The following is a 19,636-nucleotide window of genomic DNA, read 5'->3' on the forward strand; positions in this document are numbered from 1 at the left end:
CTGTTGTCCTCGCATCTCATGAGCCACCCAGTGGGATTCACCGCTAAGCTATGACTACTGCTCTGAAACCAACGCTGCGGACGAAAGACGTTATCACGCTTTGCCTCTAGGGTCTGAGGGGCATGTATGTCCGTCGGAATCCAGTCAGGAAAATAGAAGTTACTCTAAATATTCAAAACAGAAAATGTAATATCAGGAATTGGTCTCATAGGAGCCCCAAGAGCAGGACAATGGCATCTGAGGCCTCCCAAAGACTGGCAATGGCTGGAAGCTTCCCTCTCAAGTCAGCTGCAGAAGCTGGGCCACAGAAGGCCTGCCTGCTGGTGAGGCGACATCACAGACTCAGCCCCTGCCGGGGATGCCTCTGGACAGGACAAAAAGGAAGGGAAAGTAAACTCCCTCCCTCTAGGCCACCCCCTCTCCCCTCCCCTCGCCCCTCCCCCACTCCTCCTCTCCCTTCCCTCCTTCACCTCTCCCTCTACTCCTCCCTCCTCTCACTTCTCACCCTCCCTCCCCTTCTCTCCTCCCCCTCCCCTCCGTTGTCCCCCCTCCCCATTCCCTGTCTTCTAATACTTCCTCTCCCCTCCCTTCTCTCCTCCCCTCTACCCCTCCCCCCTCCTCTGTCCTGCCTCTTTTACCTGTCCTCTCCCCCCTCCCCTCTCCCTCCCCCTCCCTTCCTCTTCCTTTCTTTCTCCCCCTCCCCACTCCTTTCCCCACCCCTCCCTTCTAACCTTCCTCTTTCCCCTCCCTTTCCCCCCCACCTTTCCTCCTCCCCTCTCCTCTCCCCCTCCCCTTCCTTTTAACCCTTCCCTCTTCTCCCCTTCCTCTCCCCCTCCCTCTCCCCCTGTCTCCTCCCTCGCCTTCTCCTTCCTCCCCCTTCCCCTCCTTCTCCCCTCCTCCCTCTCTCTCCTCCTCTCCCCTTCTCCTCCCTTTTCACCCTTCCCCCTCTGCTCCCTCTACCCCTCCCTCTACCCTTCTTTCCTTCTTCCCCCTCCCCCTCACCTCTCACCAGTGCCTCCCACTGGCTGAGCCAGAAGCCAGCTGACACTGACCTCCAGGTCAGTCCTGCCCCCACCCCATGACATGAAACAACAGAAAAAGGGTGAGGAACATATCTGAAGGCCAACAGATTTTGTCATTTTATGAGTGCACAAATGATGAAGTTACACAGTGAGTATATAAACCCTCTTCCAACAAAACCCACATGTCTTTTTTTAATATGCAAGACCAGAGTATATATATATAAAGATCTCCTAATACAGAAGAAGATAGCAAAGTTTGATACCATTCTAACTAAAATTTAATGTATGGGTGCTGAGGTGACTCAGTTGGTTGAGCGTCTGACTCTTGATTTCGGCTCAGTCATGATCCCAGGGGATCATGGGATCAAGCCCTGTGTGGGGCTCTGTGCTGGCCATGGGGCCTGCTTGGTATTCTCTCTCTCTCTCTCTCTCTCTCTCTCTCTCTCTGTCTCTCTCCTCCACTCGTGCTCTCTCTCTCTCTCAAAAAAAGAAACTTTAACTTCTAAAAATTGACCGCTTTTCCACCATTTTATTGTTTTACATCAAGTTGCTATTTGATGGAACACACCTTACAAAGGTTAACTTGCAAAAGGTCATACTGGAAATGAAGTAATGCCTTTCTTCCAGGAATGCTCATAACAGCTTTATTTGTAACAGCTCCAAACTGGAAACAATCAGGACATTCATCGACAGGTGAAGGGACTAACGTATAAATGTACGACCATACAATGGAATACAACTCAGTGGTAAAAATGGATGAACTATCGATGAACGCCGCAGCATGCATAAGTCTCAAGGTAATTATGCTGAAGGAAAGAAGTCAGACCGAAGCAAGAGTACATATATACTGTATGGTTCCATTTACATAAATTCTGGAAAATTCAAGCTAATCTACAATGACCAAAGCAGATTCAGTGGCCACCCGGAAGCAAGTGGAGGATGAAGAGGGATGAGAGGGAGGGCATCACAAAGGGCACGAAGACATTTTTGAGGGCGATGCACATGTTTGCGATCCTTTTTTTTGCTCAGCTTCTCTTTAATAGATAAGCTTAACATGGGTGGCAAATTTTAATAGAGTAGAAAGCCTTCACTATATATCATCTACATTTAAAGTGTATTCATCTTTATGAAGAGAGAAGTTCCAAGACTAACGTGCACTGAAAATGAGAAATTTAAGAAATTGGCTAAACTGCTAGTTTATTAAAGTTGTTTCACCTGGTGGTTACAGTTTGTCAAATCAGTTATATATTGGTTTGAGAGCAATTGGTCTTGATAAAATTATCCAAAATAAAGACTTATAAGATAAGTGGGCTTTAAAAGAATACCATACTCCTAAAAATACCAATTTTTATCTTTTAGGAATTGGCCAAATGTAAATACATGTATTACATTATATGTTTGTCTATCTAGTTTATTTCTCATAATAGTTTTTGAAAACTATCACCATAACAGAGGTTATTTCACGGAGGGACTTATGTAGTGAAGCAAAGCCATCAAGCACCCATAAACATATGACATCTATCACGAGTACCTGTTCATATACCTTCTCTCTGTCACCTTATCCGATCACCACCCTCAAAAAAATTGTCATTTCCATAATGAATTCCCGAACTATCAGGCTTACCAAACTTTAGCGCTCTTCCTACCCCACACCCTACTCCACCACACACACACACACACACACATACACACACACACGTTATTAAAAATCAGTACATGCCTTAAGCAACCTTGAAGAATGTAAAATCTGTCATTCTGATATCAAGTAGCTCTTTATTTTTTTTTAATTTTTTTTTTAACGTTTATTTATTTTTGAGACAGAGAGAGACAGAGCATGAACGGGGGAGGGTCAGAGAGAGGGAGACACAGAATCTGAAACAGGCTCCAGGCTCTGAGCTGTCAGCACAGAGCCCGACATGGGGCTCGAACTCACAGACCCGCGAGATCATGACCTGAGCCGAAGTCGGCCGCTTAACCGACTAAGCCACCCAGGTGCCCCTCAAGTAGCTCTTTAAAAACTTTAGTAAGCATAAGCTCACATGGAGTGTTTAGTATTTAATGCAGATTTTCATGCCTACTCTTAGAACGTCCAATTTCATGGTTCTAGGTGAGGAATCAGTATTTTGATCTTTCATCTTTGGCATTATAATTATTATGTGTTGTGGTGTGGACCTCCTTGGGTTCACTTTCTTTGGAACTCTCTCTGCATCCTGAACCTGGATGTCTGTTTCCTTCCCCACGTTATTTCTTCAAATAAGTTTTCTGCCCCCTTCTCTCTCCCTTCTCCTTCTGGGACCCCCATAATGCGAGTGTTTGTTCGCCTGATGTCGTCCAACACATGCCTTAGCCTTTTCTCATTTTTTAAAATTCTATTTTCTTTTTGCTCTTCAGCTTGGGTGCTTCCCATCACCCTGTCTTCCAGGGTGTTGCTCTGTTCGTCTGCATCTTGATTCCCTCCAGCATGTTTTTCATTCCTGTTATTGTATTCTTCAGCTCTGATTCATTCTTTTTTATGTTTTCTATCTCTTTGTTGAAGTTCTCACTAAGTTCTTTCCCTCTTCTCTCCAGTCTGGTGAGCATCTTTAGGATCATTACTTTGAACTCTTTATCAGGTAGTTTGTTGATCTTCTTTTCATTTAGTTCTTTTTCTGAGGTTTTTCCTATTCTTTGGTTTGGAGCATATTCCTCTGTCTCCTCATTTTGCTTGACTTTCTGTGTTTGTTTCTGTGAATCAGGTGGAACAGCTAATTCCCCTAAACTTAATAGAATGATCTTGTGTAGGGTCATCCCCTGTGTACACTGCATGCCTGGCGACTTTGACTGGCTGGCTAGAGATGCGGCCGGTGTGGGCTGGGGGTCCCAGGGCTCTCTGTGCTGGGGCTGCCCTGGTGGGATGGCCAGAGCTGAAGGAGTGTGGGCCAGGGTAGTCCCAGGACTCTTGGCACAGAGGGCACACTGGCAAGACAGCTGAAGCCAAAGCAGGCACAGACTGGAGGTGTTCTGGGGCTCTCTGCATTGTGGGCACCCTGGGAGGACAGCTGAGGCTGAAGTGTCCCAGGACACCCCACATAAGAGCACCCTGGCGGAGAGGCTAGAGCGGAGGCAAGCACGGGCCAGGGTGTCCCAGGGCGCTCTGCTCCAGCAGTGCCCAGGCAAGTCAGCTGGGGCTGAAGTGGTGCAGACGTGCAGTGTTCCAGGGTGCTCTCACCTTTGTCACCTTGGTGAGATGCCTGCAGCTCTAGCGGGCACTGACCAGGGGCGTCCCGCTGTGCACTGCACCGGGGCCACCTCGGTTGGATGTTGGGCCGATGTGGGCTAGGAGCCCAGGGCTCACCGAGGCAGTAGGCTGGCTCGGGCACCCAGACCCTGCTCCCACCCACACTATCAAAATGGAGGGGGATGTAAACCATAGCACTTGCCGGCCTCTCTGACCCAGAGAGTGTTCCAGCAGCTCCCCCACCATTTGGTAGGGTTCTTGGGATGGACCTTTATATTCTAGTTGCTATTTTATTTTACTCTCATTATTTTTAAATAGGCTCCATGCCCAACGTAGGGCTTGAACTCATGACCCTGAGATCAAGGGCCACATGCTCTACTGACTCAGCCAACCACACGATACTCTTCTAGTTGCTGCTTTATTTTTTTTAATGTTTATTTATTTTTGAAAGATAGAGAGAGAGAGACAGAGAACAAATAGGGGAGGGGCAGAGGGAGAGGGAGACCCAGAATCCGAAGGAGGCTCCAGGCTCTGAGCTGTCAGCACAGAGCCCGACGCGGGGCTCGAACTCACGAACTGTGAGATCGTGACCTGAGCCGAAGTCGGAGGCTTAACCGACTGAGCCACCCAGGCGCCCCTCTAGTTGCTGTTTTAAACCACTTTTTTTTTTTTTCTGTGCCCCAGGGTGTCCAGGGCTCACTGAAGCTGCAGACTGTGCAGCAGGAGCTCTGCTCCTGTCTCAAGGTGGAGGGAGATTGTGAACCACGGCACTCCCCAGCACCCCCAACCCGCACCCCCACCCCCACTCCAGAATGCGGTCCAGCAGCTCCCCAAAGTGTGGCACGGTTCTAGGGCTGAATCCTTTATGTTCTAGTTGCTTTTTCAAACCATGGCTTTGAACCTGCTCTTAGTCGCTCTCTACTAGAGAACTACCCCACGGCGGTTCTCAGGGTTCAGGGTGGGGGTTCCCTTCGTTACCGTGTGCCTGTCTCTCTCCCTATTCTCAGTGTGGTCTTTCTATATTTTGCTGTGCGGAAGCTGTTCAGTCAGCCCTCACTTCTTCTTCAGGAGGAATTGCTCTGTAAGTAGGCGTGGATTTGGTGTGTTCGTGGAGGAAGTGAGTTCAAGGTCTTCCTCAGTCACCATCTTGGACTGAAACTCACAAAATAGTTTCTTGACTGAGTTCCTTCTCAGTTTCTTCCCCGCTGTTCTGGAACCATTTAGAATCCATCTTAGATCTGATTCAGGTCCTCAGCAACCAATTTGACCATGTTCACCTAAAGCATTTGTGGATAGCCAAAACACTCTCTGGTAAACTAATATACATCCAAGCAGCATCTTCTGAGTGACTTCAATTACTTATGTATAAAAATATACATGAAGAGGGTTAGTGACATCTGTAACCCTAAAGAAAAAGCAATTGCCAATTCTCTTCCTTTTACCTTGGAATTTTTTATGGGATGATATCATTTTATGTCAAGATTACACTCCAGGAAAATTCCACATTATAGCAAAGAGGGGAATTATTTTTATAGAAATTAATGTAAAAAGTCTAGCTGCATTTCCAGACAGCTAGTCCCAAACAGTCCGATCTATTACTTATACAGATTGTCCCCAAACTCTTTGAATGACACGATCATCCCTAATTTTAAAATGTGGATTCTGGGGGCCCCTGGGTGGCTCAGCCAGTTAAGCATCTGACTTCAGCTCAGGCCATGATCTCACATCACAGTTCATGAGGTTGAGCCCCACATCCGGCTCACTGCTGTCAGCCTGTCAGTGCAGAGCCTGCTTCGGATCCTCTGTCCGACTCTCAGTCTGCCTCTCCCCCATTGCCTCTCTCTCTCTCTCTCTCTCTCTCTCTCTCTCAATAAATAAATAAATAAATAAAACATTACAATGTTGATTCTGGGCTCAAGAGGAGAGTATACAGGTATTCTCGGTACTTCCCCAAAGATGACTACTCAAGTGTAGTCTTTGACCAGAGGGAATTAGGCAAGAGGTGAGGACACAGCTAAAGTCAAGAGCCAAGGTGGGCAACCCCAGATCCATATCCAGGAGACAGCAGCTGAGTGGGTGCGAGAACATGCAGTTGGCAGAGAGTCTCAAGTCCTCCCTCTTTTTTCAAGACAGTGAAGAGTGTCCATTTCTCTCTGCAATAAATCTTAGCCTTGAGAATCTCACAGTAACACATGTAAGCACTACATAACTACAAAATGCATAACTTAGAGCAAAAGTATCCTAAATAAACGTGTCAGTGCAAAAGGGAACAACATAGAAAGGGTCAACATGGAACTCTATAGTTTTGTTTTGTTCTGTTTTGTTTTAAATAATGCATATGGTTGTGTATCTCTGCTGGCCAAAGAGAGAGGGAGTTCAGATGTGTACTACTCGTCAACAGAAAGAAGCCTGCCTGCAATTGAAATTTTGCTTTGGGTGAAATATGTGAGGGCAGCTCAGGGCTGGCTGGGCAGATGCATGAACTGCCAAGGGGAGGTGTACTCCCGCCCAGTGCCCTGTACTGCAGACACTGGGGCCCAGGCCCATACTCATCGTCACTCATTCAATTTTGCTGAGCTTCGACTGAGCTAGGTGCCAGGGTGAAGAGGGGAAACAGTCCCTGCCCTCGAAGAGTTCTTAGTCTATAAGACACTGGCATGGAAAGCATTATAATGCAATATAACATTGTAACAGAGTTGCAGAGGCAGTACAGGGAGGAAGGCATGAGCTGCATTTGAGAAGGGACTCAGGGGGCGCCTGGGTGGCTCAGTCGGTTGAGCGTCCGACTCTTGGTTTCAGCTCAGGCCATAATCTCATGGTTTGTGAATTCAAGCTCCACGTTAGGCTCTGTGCTGACAGCATGGAGCCTGCTTGGGAATCTCTCTCTCCCTCTCTCTGCCCCTCCCCTGCTGGTGCTCTCTCTCTCTCTCTCAAAATAAATAAATAAACATTAAAAAAAATTGTTTTTAAAGAGAAGGGAGTCAAGATCACTGGTCAGAGAAGATACCCCATGAGTTTCATAATAAAATTGCCATATTTGGATAGTATTTTCACTTACATTACTATCTCATTGATGCTCAGAGTGATCCTGTGAGGTACGTTATTATGTTCATCTTACAGACATGGAAAGTAGGCTGCCAGAGGTTGTGACTTACCAAACTTCATGTAGTTAATTAAGTAGATTTTCTGGCTGGAATTCAGTTCTTCAGACTTGAAACCATGATGTGCAAACTTAACACTCACTGAGCCCTTACTAGGGGTGATGCGCTGGGCCAGGCATTCCGTGGCATTATTTCATTTAATCTCTGCGGCAATAATTCTGATCACTCCTCATTTTAGAAATGAGAACACCGTGATTTATGGAAGTTAAAGTAACTTGTCCAAGTCAAGATTGAATTTAGCTATGACTCAGATCCTGAGCCCCTAACATCTTTACCGCATGATGCTGTTTCCCGCCCTTTCTCAAGGAAGGACTTCAATTTTCAATTATCCAAACTGGCTTAGTGCAGTTGGTACCAGACATACCTGGGCTAGAATCTTACTGGTCATTAACCAGCTCTCGGATCTTATGGCAATTTACTTAACGTCTTAGCTTCACTTTCCCTTAGGAATTGTATATATCTGGCCACCCTGGTTGTTTTGCTCACAGCATTTTTCCTCATTCTTTTATTTTGCATTTCACCTGATTCACCATTAATTGCTTTTGTCTGCCTCTACCTGTAGACTCTAAGCTACAGGAGACCTTTTTTTTTTTTTTTTTTTTAATTTTTTTTTTCAACTTTTTTTTTTTTATTTATTTTTGGGACAGAGAGAGACAGAGTATGAACGGGGGAGGGGCAGAGAGAGAGGGAGACACAGAATCGGAAACAGGCTCCAGGCTCCGAGCCATCAGCCCAGAGCCTGACGTGGGGCTCGAACTCACAGACCGCGAGATCGTGACCTGGCTGAAGTCGGATGCTTAACCGACTGCGCCACCCAGGCGCCCCAAAGCTACAGGAGACCTAAGGCTCCCTACACCCATCTTGCTTACTGTTGTATCTCCAACATGTAGCACAGAGCCTGGCACGTGGTGGGTACCCAATAAATACTTGTTCAATAAATAACTCATCCCAGAGGAAAAAGAGACTTCTTCCCCACCCCCACCCCCGCCCCATTTCATTATATAGGACTTCCCTGTAAGGATTCTAGTAGAAGTAACAGGGCAATGAGATATTATGAATGACCAGTCCTGCAATATTTAGGACCATCTCCTGCCAAGGGAGGTGAGATGGTGATTGGCAACACTACCAGAATCACAAGTAGGGCCAGCATCACATAGTGTGAAGGGTTCTCCCAGCACGTGGGGTAACGCTCTGCTATTAGTGTCTAGAAATTCTTAATAATTTCTTTTAACAAGCACACTCGTTTTTATGTTGCACACAGTACTACACATTATACAAATGATCCTAGTCACATGCAATGGGCCATAAGGAAGGAGAAAGGGGAACGATGAGGCAACATTTCTACCAAAACAAGGTTGGGGAATGCTGAAAAGTCCAAAACTGTGAACACCATATATGTCTTGAGAAATGCAGTTACGTGCTCAGCTCGTAATGAGAGAGACTGATGAGCTCCTTGAAGGCAGAGATAATACCTTATTCAGTGCAGTCTGTAGTTTAAAATGGTGCTGGCGTTTTCTTTTAATCAATCTTATTATTTTGAGATCACTGTAAATTCCATCTGCAGTTATAAGAAATAATACAAAGAGATCCAATGTGCCCTTTACTCAGTTTTCCCCAATGCTAAGATCTTGCAAAACTATAGTACAGTATCACAACGAAGATATTGACATCGATGTGGCCCAGACACCCAAATATTTCCATCACTGCAAGGATCCCTCGTGTTGCCCTTTTATAGCTACACCCATTTTTCTCCCACCTCCTTTCCTCGTTAACTCCTGGCAAGCAGAAATCTGTTCTCCATTTCTATAATTTTGTCATTTCAAGAATATTAAATAAATAGAATCATACAGTAACTCTTGTATGATTTTTTAAAATTTCTTAAGCTTATTTATTTATTTTGAGAGAAATAAAGAGAGAGGGATGGGCTGAGAGAGACGGAGAGAGAGAGAGAATCCCAAGCAGGCCCTGCACTGTCAGCTCTGAGCCTGATGCAGGGCTTGAACTCATGAACCATAAGGTCATGACCTGAGCCGAAATCAAGAGTCAGGTGCTTAACTGACTGAACCACCCAGGTTTTTTTAATTCAGCATAATTATCTGCAAATTCAGCCCCTTGGGTATATCGATAGCCCATTCCTTTTTATTACTGAGTGGTATAGATATACCACAGTTTAACCATTTACCCATTGGAGGACATCTGCATGTTTCCAGTTTGGGGCTGTTATAAATAAAGCTGCTAAAACCCATGTATGGATTTTATGTAAACAGCAGTCTTCATATCTCTGGGATAAATGCCCAGGAACTCAATCACTGTAGTTGCGTGTGTACGTTTTAAAGATACTGCCACTTCTCACTGAACGCTGCCAGTGTGGTGTTCAGGCATCTCACGGAGGTTGGCCCGGTAGCCTACGTTTACTCTGGGCCCCGTGCCAGGAAGCTGGTCATGATTGTAGATGTTATTGATCAGAACAGGGCTTTGGTTGATGGACCTTGCACTCAGGTAAGGAGACAGGCTATGCCTTTCAAATGCATGCAGCTCCCTGACTTCATCATCAAGTTCCCTCACAGTGCCCTCCGTAAGTGTGTCTGACAAGCCTGGCAGAAGGCAGATATCAATACAAAACGGGCAGCCACAAGACGGACCAAGAAGATTGAAGCCAGAGAAAGGAAAGCCAAGATGACAGATTTTGATCGTTATGAAGTCATGAAGGCAAAGAAAATGAGGAACGGAATAATCAAGCCTGAAGTTAGGAAGCTACAAAAAGCAGCTCTCCTGAAAGCTTCTCCCAAAAAAGGAGCTGCTGCAAAGATTCCAGAAAAAAAAAAAAAAAAAAAGATGGCCGCTGCAGGCAAGAAGGCTCCCGTCCAGAAGCTTCCTGCCCGGAAAGCTGCAAGTCCAGAAGGCGGTGCCTCCAAAGGCTCAGAAGGATCAGAAAACTCCAGCCCAGAAAGCACCTGCTCCGGAGGCATCTGGCAAGAAATTCTAAAAGCATGAGAGGCTATAATAAATAAGTAATAAATTTTCTTTTGGACAAAAAAATTGAATAAAGATACTACCAAAGTGTTTTGCAGGGTGCTGTACCATTGTTCATTCCTACCTGCAGTGTATGAGCGATCTAGTTTCTCTGCATTCCTGCCAACATTTCATGTTGTCACAGTTTTTAATTTTAGCCATTCTGATAGGTGTATAGTGATAACTCATTGTGGATTTGATTTGCATTTATCTATTGGCTAATGACGTTGACTATCTCTTCATGTGCTTATTTGCCATCTGTATGTCCTCTTTGGTGAAATATTTCTTTGTTGGGGTGCCTGGGTGTTTCAGTCGATGTAAGCGTCTGACTCTTGCTTTCGGATTCAGGTCATGATCTCATAGTTTGTGAGATTAAGCCCCACGTCGGGCTCTGTGCTGACAGTGCAGGGCCTACTTGGGATCCTCTTTCTCTCCCTCTGCCCTCCCCCACTTGCAATCTCTCTTTCAAAATAAACAAACATTCAAAAAATACATATATCTCTTCGTGTCTTTTGCCTATTTTCCAACTGGATTGTTTGGTTCTTAGTTTTAAGAGTTCCTTCTATGTTTTGTTGGATATTTGGTTTGCAAATACTGTTTTCCCACTCTGTAGTTTGTCTTTTCATCCTCTTAACAACATCTTTTATGGAGCAAAAGTTTGTAATTCTGATGAAGTCCCATTTATCGATTGTTCCCTTTATGGATCATGCTTTGGTGTCAAACATAAGAACGGGCCCTAAACCCCGCACATTTTCTCCTATGTTTTATTCTAAAAGTTGTACAGTTTTATGTTTTACATCTAAGTTCATGATACAGGTTAATTTTTGTGTAAGGTGTGAGAATGGTTCAAATGGTTGCTTGTTTTGTTTTGTCTATGAATGTCCATTTGCTCCAGCACTGTTTATTGAAAATGCTCTTTCTTCCATTAAATTGCTTTTGTGCCTTTGTCAGCATTTAGTTGGGTATGTTGGAGCGGGTCTTTTCCCAGGTTCTCTGTTCAGTCCATTAATCTCTGTGTCTGTTCCTCCACCACTACCACAGAGTCTTGATTACTGTAGGTCTATGGTGAGTCTTGAAAGCAAAAAAAGTGACTCCGCTGTACTTCTCCGTCTCAAAATTGTTTTAGCTATTCTAGTTCCTTGGTCTTTCCATATAAATTTTGTTTATTTATGTATTTATTTATTATTTTTAAATAGGCTCCATGCCCAATGTGGGGATTAAACTCCCCACCTTGAGATCAACAGTCCGATGCTCTACTGACTGAGAAACCCAGGAACCCCTCCATATAAATTTTAGAATAATTTTATGGTAACTACAAAAACCTGCTAGGGCTTTTATAGGAATTGTGTTAAGCTGTATATCAATTTGATGAAAATAGACATCTTTTCTATGTTGAACCTCCCAATCCATGAATATGTTTTATCTCTCCATTTATTTAAAAAAAAAAAAACTTAAAAAGATTTTCTCTCATCAGTGTTGTGTCATTTTTTTCTTTCTTTCTTTTTTCTTTGAGAGAAAGAGAGAGAGTGGGGGAGAGGGACAGAGGGAGAAAAAGAGAGAGAGAGAATCCTAGGCAGGCTCCGTGCTGAGCATGGAGCCCAATGCGGGGCTCAATCCCATGACCCTAGGATCATAACCTGAGCTGAAATCAAGAGCCAGACACTCAAGTGACTGAGCCAACCAGGTGCCCAGTGTTGTATCATTTTAGTCTTACAAGTCCTATACATGTTTTGTTAGATTTATATCTAATTATTTAATTTTCTTGATGATTATAAATAGCATATTATTTTAAATTTCTATGGCCATATGTTCGTAGCTAGTAGACACAAAACAATTACTTTTTGTATGTTTATCTTGTATCCTGTGACCTTGCTATTCTTACAAAAGTAGTTCTAAGTGTTTTGTTTTGTTTTTTAAGATTCTTTTAGATTTTCTAAATATGTTATCTAAAAATGGGATGGTTTTATTTCTTTGTTTTCATTCTGTATGGCTGTATGCCTTTTACTGCCTTTTTTACTGCCTTATTACACTGGCTGCAAGTTCCAGGGTTATACTCAATAAGAATGATAAAAGAGGTCATCCTTGCCTTGTTTCCAATTTTAAGAGGAAAGCATTCAGAATTTTGCTAACATTAAGTATAATGTTAGCTGTAGGTTTTTGGTAGAAGCTTTTTATCAAGTTCAGAAAGTTCTCTATTCCTACTTTTCTGAGAGTTTTTATCATAAATGGGTGTTGAATTTTGTCAAATGTTTTCCTGTATCTATTGATATGACTGTGTGATTTTTCTTCTTGAGCCCAATAATATGGCAGAATCCACTGAATGATTTTTTTTTAAGTTTATTATATTGAGAGAGATAGAGACAGAGAACCAGTGGGGGGTGCAGAGAGAGAGAGAGGGACAGAAGAGTTGAAGCAGGCTCTGTACTGACAGCAGAGAGCCTGATGGGGGGCTCCAACTCATGAACCATGAGATCATAATCTGAGCCAAAGTCGGACACTTAACCGACTGAGCCACCCTAGGTGCCCCTGATTGATTTTTTTTTTAATATTTATTTTTGAGGGGGGGTGGGAGAGGCAGAGAGAGAGAGAGGGAAAGAGAGAATCCCAACCAGGCTCCACACTGTCAGCACAGAGCCGGGTTCAGGGCTTTATCTCATGAACCAGACATCATGACCCAAATCAAATCAAGAGTTGGACGCTTAACTGACTGAGTCACCCAGGAGCCCCATCCATTGATTGATTTTTAAATATTGAACCAGACTTGCATCCCCGGAATAAACGCCACTTGGGCATGGTGAGTAATACTTTTTTATATATTGCTAGATTCTATTTGCTAATATTTTATTAAGAATTTTTGTGTCTGTATTCATGAGAGTTATAGGTCTGTAGTTTTCTTTTTTTATATTGCCTTTGTCTGCTTTTGTTATTAGGATAAAACTGACTTTAGAAAGTGAATTGGAAAGTGTTCTTCTATTTTCTGGAAGAAATTGTGTAGAACTGGCTTTAATTCTTCTTTACTCACGTGGAGAATTCTCCAGTGAAACCATCTGAACCTGGATATTTCTCTTTTGGAAGCTTTAAAATTATACATTAAATTGCCTTATTGGTTATACGGATATTCAAACTATCTATTTTACATTGGATGAGTTGTAGTAATTTGTGTTTTTGGAGGAAGTGATCTATGCTGTCTAAGTTGTTAAGTTTGTGTAGAGTCTGTGGTATTGCCCTATGATCCTTTCATGTAGTATATGTAGTGATATCTCCTGTTTCATTCCTGACATTGGTAATTTGTATCTTCTCCCTTTTATCTTTGTTAGTCTTGCCAGAAGCATGTCAATTTTAATCTTTTCAAAGGATCAGTTTTTTGTTTAATTGATTTTCTGTTTTCAATTTCATTGATTTCTGCTCGTATCTTTATTATTTCTTTCATTCTGCTTGCTTTGTTGTTTTTTTTTTCCTCCCCATAGGTTCTCAAAGTGGGAACTTAGGTCATTCTTTTCCTCTTTTCTAAAGCATACATATAGGGGGCGCCTGGGTGGCTCAGTCAGTTAAGTATCTGACTTCCATTCAGGTCGTGATCACCTGGTTCAAGAGTTTGAGCCCTGCATTAGGTTCTGTGCTGACAGCTCAGAGCCTGGAGCCTGCTTCAGATTCTGTGTCACCCTCTCTCTGCCCCTCCCCCACTCACACTCCGTCTCTCTTTCTCAAAAATAAGCAGTAAAAAATTTAAAAAAATAATAAACTGTACATTTAGTGCCAAAATTTTCCCTTTCAGCCCTGATTTAGGGTCCCACAAATTTTGATATGTTGTTTTCATTTTCTTTCAGTTCAACATTATTTTTTTATTTCCCTTAAGATTTCATCTTTCACCTATAGATTATTTAGAAAAGTGCTGTTTAGGGGCATCTGGTGGCTCAGTCAGTTGAGCATCTGACTTCAGCTCAGGTCATGAACTGGTAGTTTGTGAGTTCAAGCCCTGCATCGGGCTCTGTGCTGACAGCTTGAAGCCTGGAGTCTGCTTCAGATTCTGTGTCTCCCTCTCTCTCTGTTCCTTCCCCACTCTCACCGTCTCTCTCTCTCTTTCTCTCAAAAATAAAGATTAAAAAAATAATAGAAATGTGCTGTTTAGTGTCAAGGTGTTTGGAGAATTTCCTGTTATCTTTCTGTTATTGACTTCTAGTTAGATTTCATTTTGGTTGGAGAAAGCACTGAGATTTCAATTCTTTAAATTTTTTTTAAATGTTCATTTATTTTTGAGAGAGACAGATAGAGAAGGAGACAGAAAGAGAGAAAACAAGTGGAAGAGGGGCAGAGAGAGAGGGGAAGAGAGGATCCAAAGTGGGCTCTGCACTGACCAAAGAGAGCCTGATGCAGGGCTTGAACTCACAAACTGTGAGATCATGACCTAAGCCAAAGTCAAGAGTCAGACACTTAACCAGCTGAGCCACCCAGGTGCCTCACCTACGGCCCTTTTAAAAGAATATGTATGCTGCTGTTATTACATGGAATGTTTGTGTTATTTTTATTTATTTATTTTTTAAGTAAGCTCCATGCCCAACATGGCACTTGAACTCATGACCTTGAGATCAAGAATCACATGCTCCACTGACTTAGCCAGCAAAGTACCCCTGGATGGAATGTTTTTAAAATGTTGATTAGTTAGCTAACTTGACAAATTATATATATGAATAAAAATAAATAAAATGTTGATTAGATCCTGTTGGTTGACAATATTGTTGAGTTCTTCTATATTCTTGCTGATTTTCTGCCTAGTTGTTCTACCCATTGTTGTGAGAGAGGTGTTGAAGTCTCCAACTGTGATGGTACATTTGTTGATTTCTATTTCCAGGTCTATCAGCTTTTGCTTCACATGCTTTGCAGCACATTTTTTGGTGCATAAACATTTGGGATTGCTATGTCTTCTTGGAGGATTCACTTTTTTAGCATTATGTAACATTCCCCTCTCTGGTAATTTTCTTTACTCCAAAGTCTACTTTAGGGGTGCCAGGGTGGCTCAGTGGGTTGAGTGTCTGACTTTGGCCCAGGTCATGATCTCACTTCTCGTGGGTTCAAACCCCACATCAGGCTCTGCGCCGACAGCTCGGAGCTTGGAGCCTGCTTTGGATTCTGTCTCTGTCTCTCTGCCTCTCCCCTGCTCATGCTCTCTCTCTCTTAAATATAAAATAAAACATTTAAAAAAATCAAAGTCTACTTTATCTAATATTAATATATCCTGCTTTCCTTTGATTAATGTTTGCAAAACTTTTTCCATCCTTTACTTGGACCCTGTTTATATCATTTGAAGTGAGTATATTGTAGACAGCATATACTAAGCTATGTTTTAAAATCCACTCTGCAGGGCACCTGGGTGGCTCAGTTGGTTGAGCATCCGACTTCGGCTCGGGTCATGATCTCACAGTTCGTGAGTTCGAGCCCCGCGTTGGGCTCTGTGCTGACAGCTCAGAGCCTGGAGACTGCTTCTGATTCTGTGCCTCCCTCTCTCTCTGCCCCTCCCCTGTTCATGCTCTGTCTCTCTCTCTCTCTCTCTGTCTCAAAAATAAATAAAAGATTTAAAAAATTTTGTTAAAAAATAAATAAAAAAAAAATCCACTCTGCAAACTCTCTTGATACTCTCAGATCATTTACACTTAATGTAATTATTGATATGGTAAGAATTAATTCTATTGTTTTATTTTTTGTTTTCTGTTTGTTCTGTTTTTCATTACTGTTTTTGTTTTCCTGCCTTCCTATGGATTAAACATTTTTTAGAATTCCATTTTTATGTATCTATACTGTTTTTGAGTGTATCTCTTTGTATATCTTTAAGTGGTTATTCTAAGTCTTACATCATATATACATAACTTATGACAGCCCACTGATGTCATCATTTTACCAATTCGAGTGAAGTACAGATACCTTACTTCCCTCTATGTCCATTTACTCTTCCCATTTTATAATATAATTTTCTTTTTCTTTTTTTTTTCTTTTCTTTTTTTTTCCTTTTTTTTTTTAGGCTTCATGCCCAGGGCAGAGCCCAGAGCGGGGCTTAAACTCATGACCCTGAGATCAGGACCTGAGCTGAGATCAAGAGTCAGACACTTAATGGGGCACCTGGGTGGCTCAGTTGGTTAAGTATCCAACTTTGGCTCAGGTCATGATCTTGCAGTCTATGAGTTTGAGCCCTGCTTTGGGCTCTGTGCTGACAGCTCAGAGCCTGGAGCCTGCTTCGGATTCTGTGTCTCCCTCTCTCTCCACCCCTCCCCCTCTTTCACTCTGCCTCTCTCTCAAAAATAAATAAACACTAAAATAAATATAAAAAATAAATAAAGAGTCAGACACTTAACTGACTGAGCTACCCAGGCACCCCATATAATTTTCTTAAATATTTTATCCACATATATTTAGAACCACAAAAGACTATATTTTAAAAATATTTTTTAAGTTTTATTAAATCCAGTTAACTTTTTAGGTGAGCTGCATGCCCATTATGGGGCTTAAACTCACGACCCTGAGATCAAGAGTGGCACATTCTACCAACTGAGCCAGCCACACACCCCACAAGACTATAGCTTTTACTCAAACTGTCAAGCATGATTTAGAAAACTTAAGAAAAGCCTATTGTATTTACTCCTGTTTTGCTTACTGTGTTCTTCCTTCTTCCTAATGGTCCCAGGTTCCTTGTTTTATTGTTTCCTTTCTGTTTAGAGAACTTCCTCTATCCATTTTTTTTTTTTTTAAGTAGGTCTACAGTGACAAACTCTCTTAGTTTTCCTTCATCTTGGAATGTCTTGATTGTCCTTCATTGCTGAAGGATATTTTCATTGGGTATAGGATTCTGGGTTGACAGTTGTTATTTTTCCCCCTGTAATTCAAGCTATATTGCTATTTCTTTCCGAACTCCATGGTTTCTGATGAAGAACATGCTGTCATTCAAATTATTTTTCTTCAATACGTAAGTTGTCATTTTCTCTGGCTGATTTCAAGATTTTTTGGTTTTAGTTTTCAGAAGTTAAATTGTGATATTTCTTAGCATGGATTTCTTTGGGTTTATCCTGTTTAGGGTTTACTCACTTTCTTGAATCTATAGGCTTTTATGTTTCTTGCCAAATAGGAGAAGTATTCAGCCATTATTTCACCAATTACTTTTTAAGCCTGGCCCTCTTTGTCCTTTCTTCTGATGACACAAACATTAAGTCTTTTGAGATAGTCCCACAGGTCTCTGAGGCTCTGGAGGGTTTTGTTTATTTGGTTTTGGTTTTTGTGGGCTTTTTGTTTTGATTTTTCAGACCATTTTCTTTTCTCTTGTTTAGATTAGGTAATTTCCATTGTGCTATCTTCCAGCTCAGTGATTATTTTCCCCATCATTTTCATTCTGTTGTTGAACCCATCCACTGAGATATTTATTTCAGTTATTACATTTTTCTGTTGAAAACTTTCCATGTGGGTCTTTTTTTTTGTTTGTTTTCTGTTAAGTCTATCTTCCCACTTGTTTAAAGCTTGTAATTGCTTGCTGAAAACTTTTTATCGTTGCTGATTTTAAATCTTTGTCAGAGAATTCTAACACCTCTATCATCTTGGTGTTGGTGTCTATTGATAGCCTTTTCATCCACTTTGAGATCTCGCAGTTCTTGGTAAGTTGAGTGATTTTTCAACTGAAACTGGACATCTTTTTTTTTTTTTTTTTATAAAATTTTTTTTTTCAACGTTTTTTATTTATTTTTGGGACAGAGAGAGACAGAGCATGAACGGGGGAGGGGCAGAGAGAGAGGGAGACACAGAATCGGAAACAGGCTCCAGGCTCCGAGCCATCAGCCCAGAGCCTGACGCGGGGCTCGAACTCACGGACCGCGAGATCGTGACCTGGCTGAAGTCGGACGCTCAACCGACTGCGCCACCCAGGCGCCCCGAAACTGGACATCTTTATATTACGAGACTCTGGATTTTATTTAAACTTTCTACTCTAATTGGCTTTTTTTGACATCAGTGCAGCAGGGGAGGATGGAGGTAGAAGTCCAGTTTCCCCACTTAGTTCCCCTTAACACCCAGGGGCGGGGGTGGGGGCTCCCTACATGGTCTCCACTGACACTGCAGTGAGGGCACCTTCATCATTATGGAGTGATGGTGAAAGTCCCGACTCTCCACTAGCCTCCTCCAACACCAGCCCAGCAGGGAGAGAGAGGAGGGTTGCCTCAATACTTGGGTTGGAGTGGATGTCCAGACCTTGTCATGGTCCTGTATTACACAACAGGGTTAAGGGAACTCATTATCAGCCAGAAGGGAGGAATGTTCCAACTCCTTAATTGACCTACACCACACTAGCATGGGTGTTGGGGCACCTGGTTAAAAACCTGCAAGCTCTACAGACCAGCTGCCCATTCAACTTTGCTGGCATAGGTGGGAACGGGGCCACATTTTTTCTGTGTTGTTTGAATGGAGTAAAGCAGTTATTGTCTAAAAGTTTTCTCTTTGCTAGTGAAAACAGCCTTGTTTCTTCTCTGTTTTTTAATTTTTTTTAATGTTTATTCATTTTTGAGAGAGAGAGAGAGAGAGAGAGAGAGAGAGAGAGAGAGACAGAGCATAAGCAGGGGAGGGGCAGAGACAGAGGGAGACACAGAATCTGAAGCAGGCTCCAGGCTCTGAGCTGTCAGCACAGAGCCTGATGCAGGACTCAAACCCATGAACCACGAGACCATGACCTGAGTGGAAGTTGGACACTTAACCGACTGAGCCACCCAGGCGCCCCTCTTTCTTTCTTATTTGTCTGTACTCACTGTTATTTCTGGTTGCCAGATTCTTCAGCTCCAAGTATGGGATAGAGGAGGTAAGAAGAAAACCCAGGGAACCTCACTACCATGTCATTCCTCAAGTCCTGAGGTCCCTAACTGATCTGCCTTCTTCTTTCCATCTCTTGGAGTCTTATTATTTAAACAAACAAACAAACAAACAAACAATGTGTGTGTGTGTGTGTGTGTGTGTGTGTGTGTGTGTGTGTGTATAAAATATCCTGGGGGCTCCTGGGTGGCTCAAGCAGTTAATCATCTGACTCTTGATATCGGCTCAGGTCATGATCTCATGGTTCTTGGGATGAACCCCAGCATGGGGCTCTGTGCTGACAGTGCAGAGACTGCTTGGGATTCTCTCTCCCTATCTCTCTGCCCCTCCTCCACTTGCTCATGCATGCTCTCTCACGCTCTCTCTCTCACACAAAATAAATAAATAAACAT

Source organism: Panthera pardus, unplaced genomic scaffold (genome assembly GCF_024362965.1).
Source record: "Panthera pardus isolate Hobbes unplaced genomic scaffold, ASM2436296v1 HiC_scaffold_6, whole genome shotgun sequence".
Lineage (NCBI taxonomy): Eukaryota > Metazoa > Chordata > Mammalia > Carnivora > Felidae > Panthera > Panthera pardus.